Raw genomic sequence first — 10,809 nt, forward strand, 5'->3', positions numbered from 1 at the left:
TACTCTCTTCTTCAAGAGTGATGGAGTACATGAATCCCTCCTAAAGAGCATAATACCAGTTAGCAGACCTCCTTACTTAAAATTATAAAGTACCCATTCGACAAGACAGACTATATACACAAGACCAGAGCGAGGATGCTCACAGAGTGATGTGCCTGATCCATGAATCTGCTTCCCTTGCCAAGAAGGAAGATGAGCGACAGCAACATGCGTGCACGCATGCGTGCATGCGTGCACGCAGCGTGAAGATGTGACCCCCAGTGCTGCAGTCGCACAAGCACAGGGCTTTGCTCCACAGCAGGCTCCTGCCTGCCAGGACCAGCTCCGCAGCAGTGAGGGACTAGGTGGGGGCTACTGACATTTGAACAGACTAGCTAGTTTGAGGGAGACATTTCGTGTGTGTTTTATGTAATATAATTGTTATTTCACCTACTAATAAAAGAACAGCCCCCCAGAACAAAGCTAAGTTAAAATACTGCCCCCAAATGTGCATGATCTATGCTGGTACATGGCAATGAGTAAACTCTAAGAGGCACAGTCATTACGCACATACGTGGCTCTAAACACACATGTGCTTCTCTTTCACCCACTTCTCCTACTACTGTAGCAGCATTAACTTAGCCCTTAAACCCAGAGTTTTCGATTCAACATTTTTCCAGCTGTTAAAAAAAAATAATCACAAAATCAAAGAATTTTAATTTTAAAGTCTTCCTTCCTCCCTCCCTCCCCCCCTCCCTCCCTCCCTCCCTTCCTTCCTCCTTCCCTCCTTCCTCTCTCTCTCTTTTTCTCTCTCTCTTGCTTCCTTCTTGTGCCAACACCTTTTCTGAGTGGTAGGAAAGAAATCGAAGGGGAAAAGAGCTTTTCTAAAAACTGGGGAAAATGTATAGGCATTGTTCATCTCACTGTAGTTGAAAGTACAACAGAGGTGAAGGGAAAGATGAGGGAAGGCAGAAAATAGAAGAAAAAGAAATCCAAGCCTGTTTCTAAAAAAGAAGCTAAATAACTATGAAACTCAGTAGTTTCTTGTAAGACAAAAGAATTCAGTTCCTTTAGAGGAAGCTCTGTGGTTTCAGAGAATATTACAGATCAGCACAATCAATCCTTAGCCCCTCCGTGCTCTACAAGTCATAACTCCTCCCTCCTCCTCCTTATCTTTTCTTAGCCACCTTTGCTGGTACAAAAATCCTCTCTTCTTACTTCTTACCTTCTCTCTCAAACAGCCTAACCATCAACACGGTGAATTAAACTCCGAGCAATTGTTCCCAGTTTTTATTTCACTTTGAAACTGGCTGTTTTCCTTTCAGCAAAGGACAGTGTGTGTGTCAGAAAACATTTTTATTTTTCCTAGCTGTAACGTTTTGTCTAATAAAAGGCTTTATCTCTGTTCCCAAGCCCCACCTGGCTAATGTTCTTAGCTCATGGTGGCCAGAACAACACTATCTCTCCTCCCTTCCTTCCAAAATATTAACAGGGAGTCCTTTATGTTAAAATAGAGCAACGCTTGAGAGAATACTTCACCATATGGGGGATGTCTCATGTTTCTGGATACAAAGATGCTGGCAAAAACGAGATTTGATCACGTTACTCAGTGACTGAAGCTCTGCTTCAATTAGAAAGTAGTGTCTCTAAGACCCATCTGTGAACATTGTTCGTATGACACTGCTCACCCTACCATATGAATCCTTTTAATGGATCAGTCCCCGCTTTCCTGTGTAGAGCCTGGTCATCAAAAATGCACTTTGGGTTCAAATAAATTTTTCTCTAACTTTGGTAAAGATAAGGAAGGGAATTTCAAAAATTAAAAAAAATATATTACACCTTCCACCTTTTTTGCTTGTTTTTAAGACGATTGACTTCTGCAAAGAGGTACAAAATATTTTGCTTCATACATATGAAAAGGCAAAGGCAATGTAAAATTTTACATGGCAAAGGCAATGTAAAATGTCTTCGCCCAACTTCAAAGCCCCATGCAAAAAAAAATTGATTTTGTCATCCAGAGGAGAGGACAACATTTTTACCACCAGAAAAATTCAATGTTCCTAGATCTGGCTTGAGCACAAACTCTGCCTACCTAAGGCTACAGAACAGCCTAGAGGTCTTGGAGAAAGGCTGCCGCCTGCTGCTTTAGCTTACTTTGCACAGCATAGTTTTGCCCAGAGGAGCTTCCCTTCGGTGCTGCTCACCCTCCAACTCCGACGTGCAGAGCAGTGGCTTTTGTGCTGCTCCCTGTGCGTGACAGAGCCCGGGTTCACAATATATGGGTCCATGTCTGGGCAAGCTCTAACCAACCATATTTTTAAAAACAGGAAGATCTCAGCTGACAACCTTAACATTTGGCTTGATATTTTTGTGGGGAACTCAGGACTACAGAAAGTTGATTACTTTCCCTGCACTGTTTCACCTCCATGTTTTCAGCTTTCTTCCTCTTTCCCATCCTCCTTGTTGCTTTATGTCTGTGAGCAATAGCTTGGACAGGAGTAGCATTTCATCTCATAAAATGTGCAGAGTTCTTTTTTGTGAGAAAATTGCACATATGGTATATCACACAGTCTAAAGATTCATCAGCCCCTGCTCTGCCAGTAGCTAGCAAAAGAAAGCTCTTCCTAAAAGTAACAAAACCAGTGGGGAGCTCAGGATCTGGCCTCGGGAGAAGCCATTCTAAAATCCTGTGGAACAAGGAGTTTTAACATGCTCGCTAAGTTTTGGTATCTGACAACACGTCTTAAAAAACTATGTCTTAGCAAGAGGAAAATACCTCCAAAACTGCCGTGGAGAAGAGAGAGCAGGAGAGCTTGTGAAAGTCACATAGAGAGCTGCCAAATTAAATGACATGCCAATATGCCTTACTTGGGGAATTTACTATGCATTGTCCCACTGTTCTGTCATTAAGAAAAGCACCCAGAGGTGATGCTGATGACAAAGCTTCCAGCAACATCTGCAGCTCCTGCGTCCTGGGGCAGCAGCGGCAGCAGGAGGGCTCTGCTGGCACCGTTACCAGGCAGCTGCTTACACACCCCTCACCTCCCACCCCCCCTCCAGGGTGGTCACAGGGATACCCCCAGGACACCCCCAGAGATGCACATCAGGATTTCCCACTCCTGAAACATGAGCGGACCTCCAGGTTGATGGGCACATCGCCAAGTCAGCACGCCCAGGAAGGGTCAGCATTGCCACGCTGCTGCTCAGCCGGATTGTGCCCCATGTTGTTCGGTGGGGTTTGCACACGTGCTGATGAAAAAACAGTCTCTCTGGCGAGGGAGCTCTTGAATGAAGAGGCATCATGCACACACATACGCTGGCCATGAACATGTTTATACGTATGCATACTCATAGCACAAAAGTCTTAATGACTAGAGCTGATACTTTATTTCTCTCAAAAGAGCTTTTTCATGTAATAACAAAAATGATGATGCAGGAAAGCAACGGTTCCTGTCCTGCAATATCTTGCTTCAACAGAAAAAAGTAGTAGGAAAAGTAGTTTATCTCCCCATAACAATGGGAAATTATTATCTCCCATTATACAGTGGGAATCCTTGTGTATTGTATGCCAATGTATGTGTATGTCTTGCCCTTCTATGTTTCACACAGTTTTAGGTCCATGATCTTTCTCAGCAGCTATTGTAAGTGTAATGTGAGACATGCTAAACTTTTTACAACCAATACAAATAAATGTGTTTACAGGTAATATCTTGTACAAACTCTATACTGTTACAAGACACTTTTCCTCTCCATGTTCAAAACACACAGATTGCCACCAAGTGAAAAAGTGAACCAAAAAAAAAAAAAAAAAAAAAAAAGGAGGGGACAAAGAATATTGTGAAAAGCACATGATAGGTTTGGCTTCAACAGCAAGCTGTACCACATGCTTTCTGAGTGACACTAAGTAAGCCATAACTTCCTCCTGTGACATCTGATGGCAATGATCATCTGGCTTTGCTGACAGACGGAGTCAGGGGGTGTTCCAACAAGACTCCCAGCAGCACTTTGGGCAGCCTGAAAAAGAAAGTCTAGTGAAAGTCTAGCGGGAAAATATGTAGTGCAATGTCCCAGAACATTATAATCCCATTCTGTCTTTGCTGAGGTTTTCAACCTTTCTCTCTGTCTCTTGCTTTTTTTTTTATTTTATTTTTTCTTTTCCTTTTCTTCTTCTTCTTTTTTTTTCTTCTTTTTTTTTCCCCCTGTAAGCAGGAATATCTTTATTTTAGGTACTGGACTAAGCTGTAACCCCAGGATTTGTGTCCCAGGTCTGTACAATCTAGGGAGGGGAGAAACTGCAAGCTAGGTCCATTGTACTCCTCCTGACCAAGAAAAGACAGATATTAGGATATCTTGTAGCCCAAACATCTATTAACTGTCCACTTCATTCCACACATGCAAAGTGAAATCAGGTATTTCTCATACGAAATCATATTAAAATTGAGCTGATTTTGGAGAAATGATTACAAAACATTTAGGGACCAGCTTTAAAAGTGCTCCAACGGCACTTTGGCAAAGTAGATTCTTTGCCATTCAAAATACTACACGTACCTTGGAGGAACTGAACACAGGCATCAGAAAACAAAGTGATCACTCTATGTCTCTGATCCTTGTATTTTGCTAGTCATGAACTTATTTTGCTTATGTTTCCTCAGAAGCTTAAGAAAGGAAAAGACAGAAAATAAAAAGCTGAGAAATGCAGATGTGATCTGAATTTCTAGGAAACTAAACCTCTTGATAAAATACTGTAAGAAACTCTCGTAATCTCCTTTTCCTTACATACTATTTCAGTTTGGGATTAATGTTTCACTTCCAATTTGAATTGCACATTTCTTTTAAAATAGTAATTAAAATATTATAAAAAGTCATCAGAAAAATAGATTTTAAGGCAGCTTTTCTTATTTACAAATGTAGTAGTAGTTAAAAGAACTATTCCCAGTTAAAGGATTTTATACCACAGCATAATACTGACATTTATCTAGCTATAAACAAACACCCACTGAAGAGCAGCACGTTATGGTTAATTAAACAACAACAGTCGGGTGGGGGAGGGAGGTGGAAATAATAGTCATTTAGTTTAACTGGAAAAACGTGAAGAGACTTGTAATGCAGCTACAAATTCAGTGAGTCAAACATATGAGCCTTTAAAGTTAGTGCCCTAAGTACTACAAATAGCAAACAACATCAGCTTCCCAGGGCACAGTCTCTGCTAATTGATCAGTCATCTTTCATTAGTGTTCCAGACAGTGATTTGTACCATCTGTAATTTTAAGAAAAGAGAAAATGAATACATCTAAGCGATACTGGTCTTTCAACTGAAGCTTTCCTATTTCTTTTTCTTCCAAAAGCTGCAGAGTGGGTTTCCTTGTCCATCATGCCATTTCTGCCCAAAGAGGGAGAGGCAGCCCTACTGCAAAGCCACCAGTAGCTTGTGAGGGGAGTGCTCAGCATTGCCCAGGGTGGTGTGATTTAATTTCACATTCAAACTCATTCCCAGGTACTGGTAGGGAGACAGCTGCTGCCCAGGACTCCCACTCAGCTTCCAGCTCTCCTGCCACAGAGTCAGGTAGATATCATTTCTGTGGGGGTTCAGCACTTGTCTGTGGATGGGTTGTGGTCTGGAGCCCCTGTAGTGGTGGGATATACAGTTGGCATAAACCCATGGTCCACATACAATCAGATGAGTGTCTTGAGTGTTGGGCTTCCTGCTGGGCCCCCTTCCCAGCAGGATTTGATGTGGTACCACCAGAGATGGCAAGCCCCAGGCTTGGGGGATGCTGGAGAGCTGGTAGCATTCATGTTCTCAACTTCAGCCAGTTCTGATAATAGAAGGGCAAAAGCAGCCAGAAACACAAATATTTGTGGGATGGAAAAAAACACTCCTACCGTGCATTTATTCTGAGCTCATTTCTGCCCTTCTTTTTAAATAACACATTAAAGATACATTATATAGCAATTTAATAATAATTCTTCATTCCTAAAGCAAGCAAGTATAATTTATCATCCTTTTAAAAAACGATAAATAGGGACAGAGGGTAAATGTAGGGCAATGCTGAAAAATCAGCCCGGGTTGCCCTGCCCTGGGCTATGCCTATCCATTGTAGGACAGCTGTACCTGAGAGAAGGTGCCTTAGCAGTCACCTCATCTCTTTTTTTTGACCTTGCCTCCAAATCAGGCAGCCAGAGAGAACAGTAGCAGCACAGACAGGAAGGCAGAGGCTGACACCTTGTGCCCATGGCACCCAAGCCAGCTCTGCACCCACCACTGGCAGGCAGAGGGGTGGCCTCTACTGCCACCTCTGGAGCTCAGCAAAATTCTGAGCATCGTGGATGACTTGGGTGGCAGGAAAACCCGGGAGGACTCTGGTCCTACTTCCCACCCAAAGCAAGGCCAGCTCTGGGATCATATCAGGCTGCCCAGGGCTCTGCTCGGTTGGGTCTTGGAAAGCCCACAAGGATCAAGGCTTGAGCTAGGTTGGTATGCTGCTGGGCACTGGGCTTAAAAAGGTTTTCAGCAGAGATGCCCAGTGAACCAGTCCAAGCTTTAAAGATGAAAAACATTAACTGGGAACCAGGGATGGTAGCTCTGGGTGACAAGGGTCCTAGATCATAACCCTACCTTTGCCAAAAGCTCCCTGAATGGGAGCAAGCATTATGGGGTTTGGGTGCCTCAGATGCGCCATCTAGAAAAGATGAATAGTCACTATGGAGTGACCATTTAAACTTTGCTACTTCAGTCATTAATGTTGGTAAGAAATTCTTAGATTTCACAATGAAAGGTGCCATAGAAGAGATGCAAGATTTTTTTCCTGTGATAATCAAGGAAAAATATTGCATCTAGGCAATGTTCACAGTCCCCTGTTAAGCTGAGGCCAACATGCATTTAATTTGTGGTTTTATGGAAAATGTACATTTCAGCACTTTTTCCAAAACTCATTAGCTCAATCAATTTTAATCCATTTTATATCTTCCCCCAGTGAACAGAGGAGGAAAACACAGATAAAGGGGAGAAATCTAAGCAATATCTGCAGATGAAGTCTTCCAGCAGCAGCACTTCTAGCATCTGATAACCTCCCACTGACAGTCTTTCTTGTGGTAAAGGCTGTAACAAACTGTTGCTGGGCAGAAGGAAAATGTCAAGCGCATCATAAAAGTCATAGCAAATGTATACCTCAAAATGCTGGAGGATTTATTGCAAGTGTGTATTTCTCCTTTGTATTGCTACATTTTGAACTCCATAGCTCTTTCATAAACAACAACAAAAAAAAGGAAATATATTTATAAGACAAAATATATGCTTTAATGTGTAACTTCCTCAATTATTCTTTTGCTGTCAATGCACCAGAAAGAATAGTTACATACTCAGTTACCCAAAAGAGTCTATCCAGGCTCAAATACCAGTTAAGGAAGAAAACTTCAGACTCCTCTTTCCAAAGGCATAATAAATAACAAAATACTGCATTGTCCTGTATCTTTTTTTCTTAAGAAAAATAAAATATTTTTATCCTTTGTTCCTGCTAGTGAAGTTGTGCCACTGCTTGTATAGGAAAGACCAATATTCAATAACTATGACTTTTAATTTGTGCTAATATTTTTCGGTCTATGGTACATGATGTACCTCTAATAATAAAGTAGCAAGCAAGTGCAACGTGGTGGGTGCTGTGCTTAGAATACAAATTAACTGGTAGTGTTTTGAAAAAAAGTAAATAAGAGACCTCTAGTGCCCAACAAGATTGAGGGCTCTAATGAGCTTGAAAGAACTAGCACAATGCAACAGCTGAATTGTACATATCACGCTATTATTAAAATAATTCAATATAAGTAGAAGCTTAATTCTAATATGGTTTTCTAGCATTCAAAATACACTAATAAGAACTACACTCATAAGCTGCTTTTTGAAAAAGGAACTCGAGGCCTTTTCTTTCATCAGTCAACTGGTCCACTGTCACTGACCCCACAGTGGAGAAGAGCTCAGAAGAGAAGTGAAAAAAAAACCAAATCCAAAATCAAAAACCAAAAACCAAAAAAACAAACCCCCAAACCCAACAGTGAGCTCAGGAAATAATGTATCATAAAGAAGGCTAAACATACCTCAAGACCGGGAAGACTGGAGGGCAACCTCAGTTTTAGGTAAGACAACTGCACCAATGAGCCATTGGGTTACCAGAGACAATTGACAAAGAACAATGACTTCCTCAGCCAGCCAGTCCAGCATGGGGCAGTGAGCACGTACGTGATCTAGTTCAACATAAAGTATAAAACCCAGAAAACTGATAAAGCAAATTTTGAAGAGAACAATGATTTGATCTGGCTTCAACCCATGTATTCCTTCCCGATATCTGGGGACACCCAATGTGGTGACAGTGAGCATATAGAAACTGGTAATGGGAATCATGTTGGTACTGTGATTCAACTGTATATAGCAATTGCTATATTATGCTTCCATTGTGATTTGCATACATTGCTGTATCACTGTTAAACTAACATCCCATATAACACCAAATAAACAAATAAGTAATTTGAGATTAAGTAAATTCAGTAATAAATAAAATTTTATAATAACAGATTTGAAATAAAACACTCTTCATGCGGAACATCTGAAAGAATCTGAGCAGAGAGTATTTGACTCTGATATCCACTGACCAAGTTTATTCTGCAGAAATGTAACCTGTAATATTTGTGTGTTCATAGTCCATATTGTAGATGAAATTTTGTGACAACCCAATGTAGCACATACTGCTCACGCATACGGATTTCAAAACAACTTGTCAATTACTATCAGAAGCATCAAGATGTATGAACGGAGCTATATAAATTGTAGCAATTTCTGAATAAATGGGATAAATATGATCCTAATTTTTTAATTAAAACAAATTAATTAACTTTATTCTTAAGTTCAAACATACAGGAGTCCATAGAGCACACCGCAGCACTTTTTATGCCTTAGGAATACTCAGGATTAAACTAGGCCTCCATCTACTCCTCAGTGCTGAGCATCAACTGACACAGCCCTATGGCACCACTCACAGCTATGCCTTAGCCTTAGCAACATCTCCTCTCTTTTGAAATAATCAGACAAAGCAGCATTGTTAATTGTGAGAAAGTAAAGTCATGATAGAGTTCCTACACACAATGTGGCGTGTCTACGCCAGAAATGGTAAGAATATAAAAGCAGCTACACAGAGTCAGACCAAGAACCCATATAATATACTGGCTCCAACAGAGTGCACAAACATACATGACGCTTCTCCTAATACTCTCTTAATAAACTCCCTCCTGTTATTTGAGGTTAGGAAGCTTCCTAATCTAGCTGTGATTGTACAGTAGACTGCCATAGAGAGTAACTTCTCAAAGCATTTGTCCATGCTCTTTTTCAGCCTGCAGAACATTTTAACACCTATATATATCATTTGAGCAAGAAGACCAAGCCATCCAATAAGTGAAGACCCACCTCTTATTTTTTTTGAGCTTGGTCCCTGGTAGTTCATTTGATGGCCCACAGAAAAGTGTCGAACAGTCTCTGACCTCCCCATGCTAGTAATGATCCTGTAGGACCTCTGTAACATCATCATGGGGCCTCCTTACCTTGTGTAGGAGCCATTTCCACTTTTGATCCTCACAAGCAAAGCTCAGGGATAACTAGTCAATTTGGTTATCAATTTTAATTGTAGCTTTTCTCTGGGGACCCTTAATGATTCACCTTAATTGTCAGATAATAAATTGAATGTCCTTGCCACAGTGGTGCTGAAAGGACATTGTGGTGTGGGCCAGAGGTGGGCCCTAGCCTGGCCTAGCCTGAGCCAGAAAGTAAGGTTAAGGTTAGCGTTAGAATTAGGGTTAGGATTAGGGCTGAACCAAAGAGATCCTAGAGATGTGGTTGGAGTGGGGCTGGAACAGGGCAGGCTAAATCACAATGGTGACACTGATGGTTTAAAGACAATCGATACAGCTAAGCAGACACATCCAGTGCCTGCACTCTTCAAAGGAGCTGCAGGATTCCTCAGTCTCTACCCATCAATAAAGATTTTATATCAGAAATACAGAGATCATCTCAGAAGGTCTTGCTTGTTCTGAATTATGATTCCTCAGTGGAGTAAAGATGGAAAGCAAGGTATAGTCAGATCACTTTCCATGGGTTACTCCACGTCCTGTTTTCATTACTAATCCCTGAATTTTCCATGCATGCAAAAAAGAAAAGGTGCAAAGAATCAGCCAATGTCCTGCACCCTTTTTGGAAACTTAGCAAACTCTGACATCGGTAGGGCCTCTCAGAAAGACTGTGGGAACGCTGGTTTCACTGTAGCCAGGGTTTCACCCCAACTGCATCCACGCTGAAGCTGCAGGAGACCTAAAGGGCATCCTGTGCAGATGTTGCCTCCTTTTACAGATGAGAGAAAAGCCACCTCTTCCCTGGGGGAGCAGAGTGCCTATCCAAAATTCAGACAGACTGGAGTCACCAAGTCATTTGCAAAGTCTTGACCAATGTTTTCCTTCCACATCTAAGCTACACAGTCTTGAGCTTTTAGCTTGGGTCCCCTTTCCCATGACAGCACAGGACACTTCATCTCTTCCCTGGAATCAGTTTGTGTGCAACGTATTCCCATGCAAAACTTACACCACACCTGTAGCCATCAGCTATGGTTGACACACTGCTGTTTGATACCCCACTCCCAAGCAGAACAGGATGATTTTTTCCACCCCCTGCTCTGAGCAACACAATTTCTTTGCCCTGAATGCGGACAGACAAGCTCCTCTGTATAAACACCCTCCAAAGGGGCCCAGCATTTCCCTGCCTGGTTTTGGTCCAGAAAACCACAGGGCACCATCAGACTC

The sequence above is a fragment of the Leptosomus discolor genome, chromosome 1, assembly GCF_034619465.1.
Source record: "Leptosomus discolor isolate bLepDis1 chromosome 1, bLepDis1.hap2, whole genome shotgun sequence".
NCBI classification, from domain to species: Eukaryota; Metazoa; Chordata; class Aves; order Leptosomiformes; family Leptosomidae; genus Leptosomus; species Leptosomus discolor.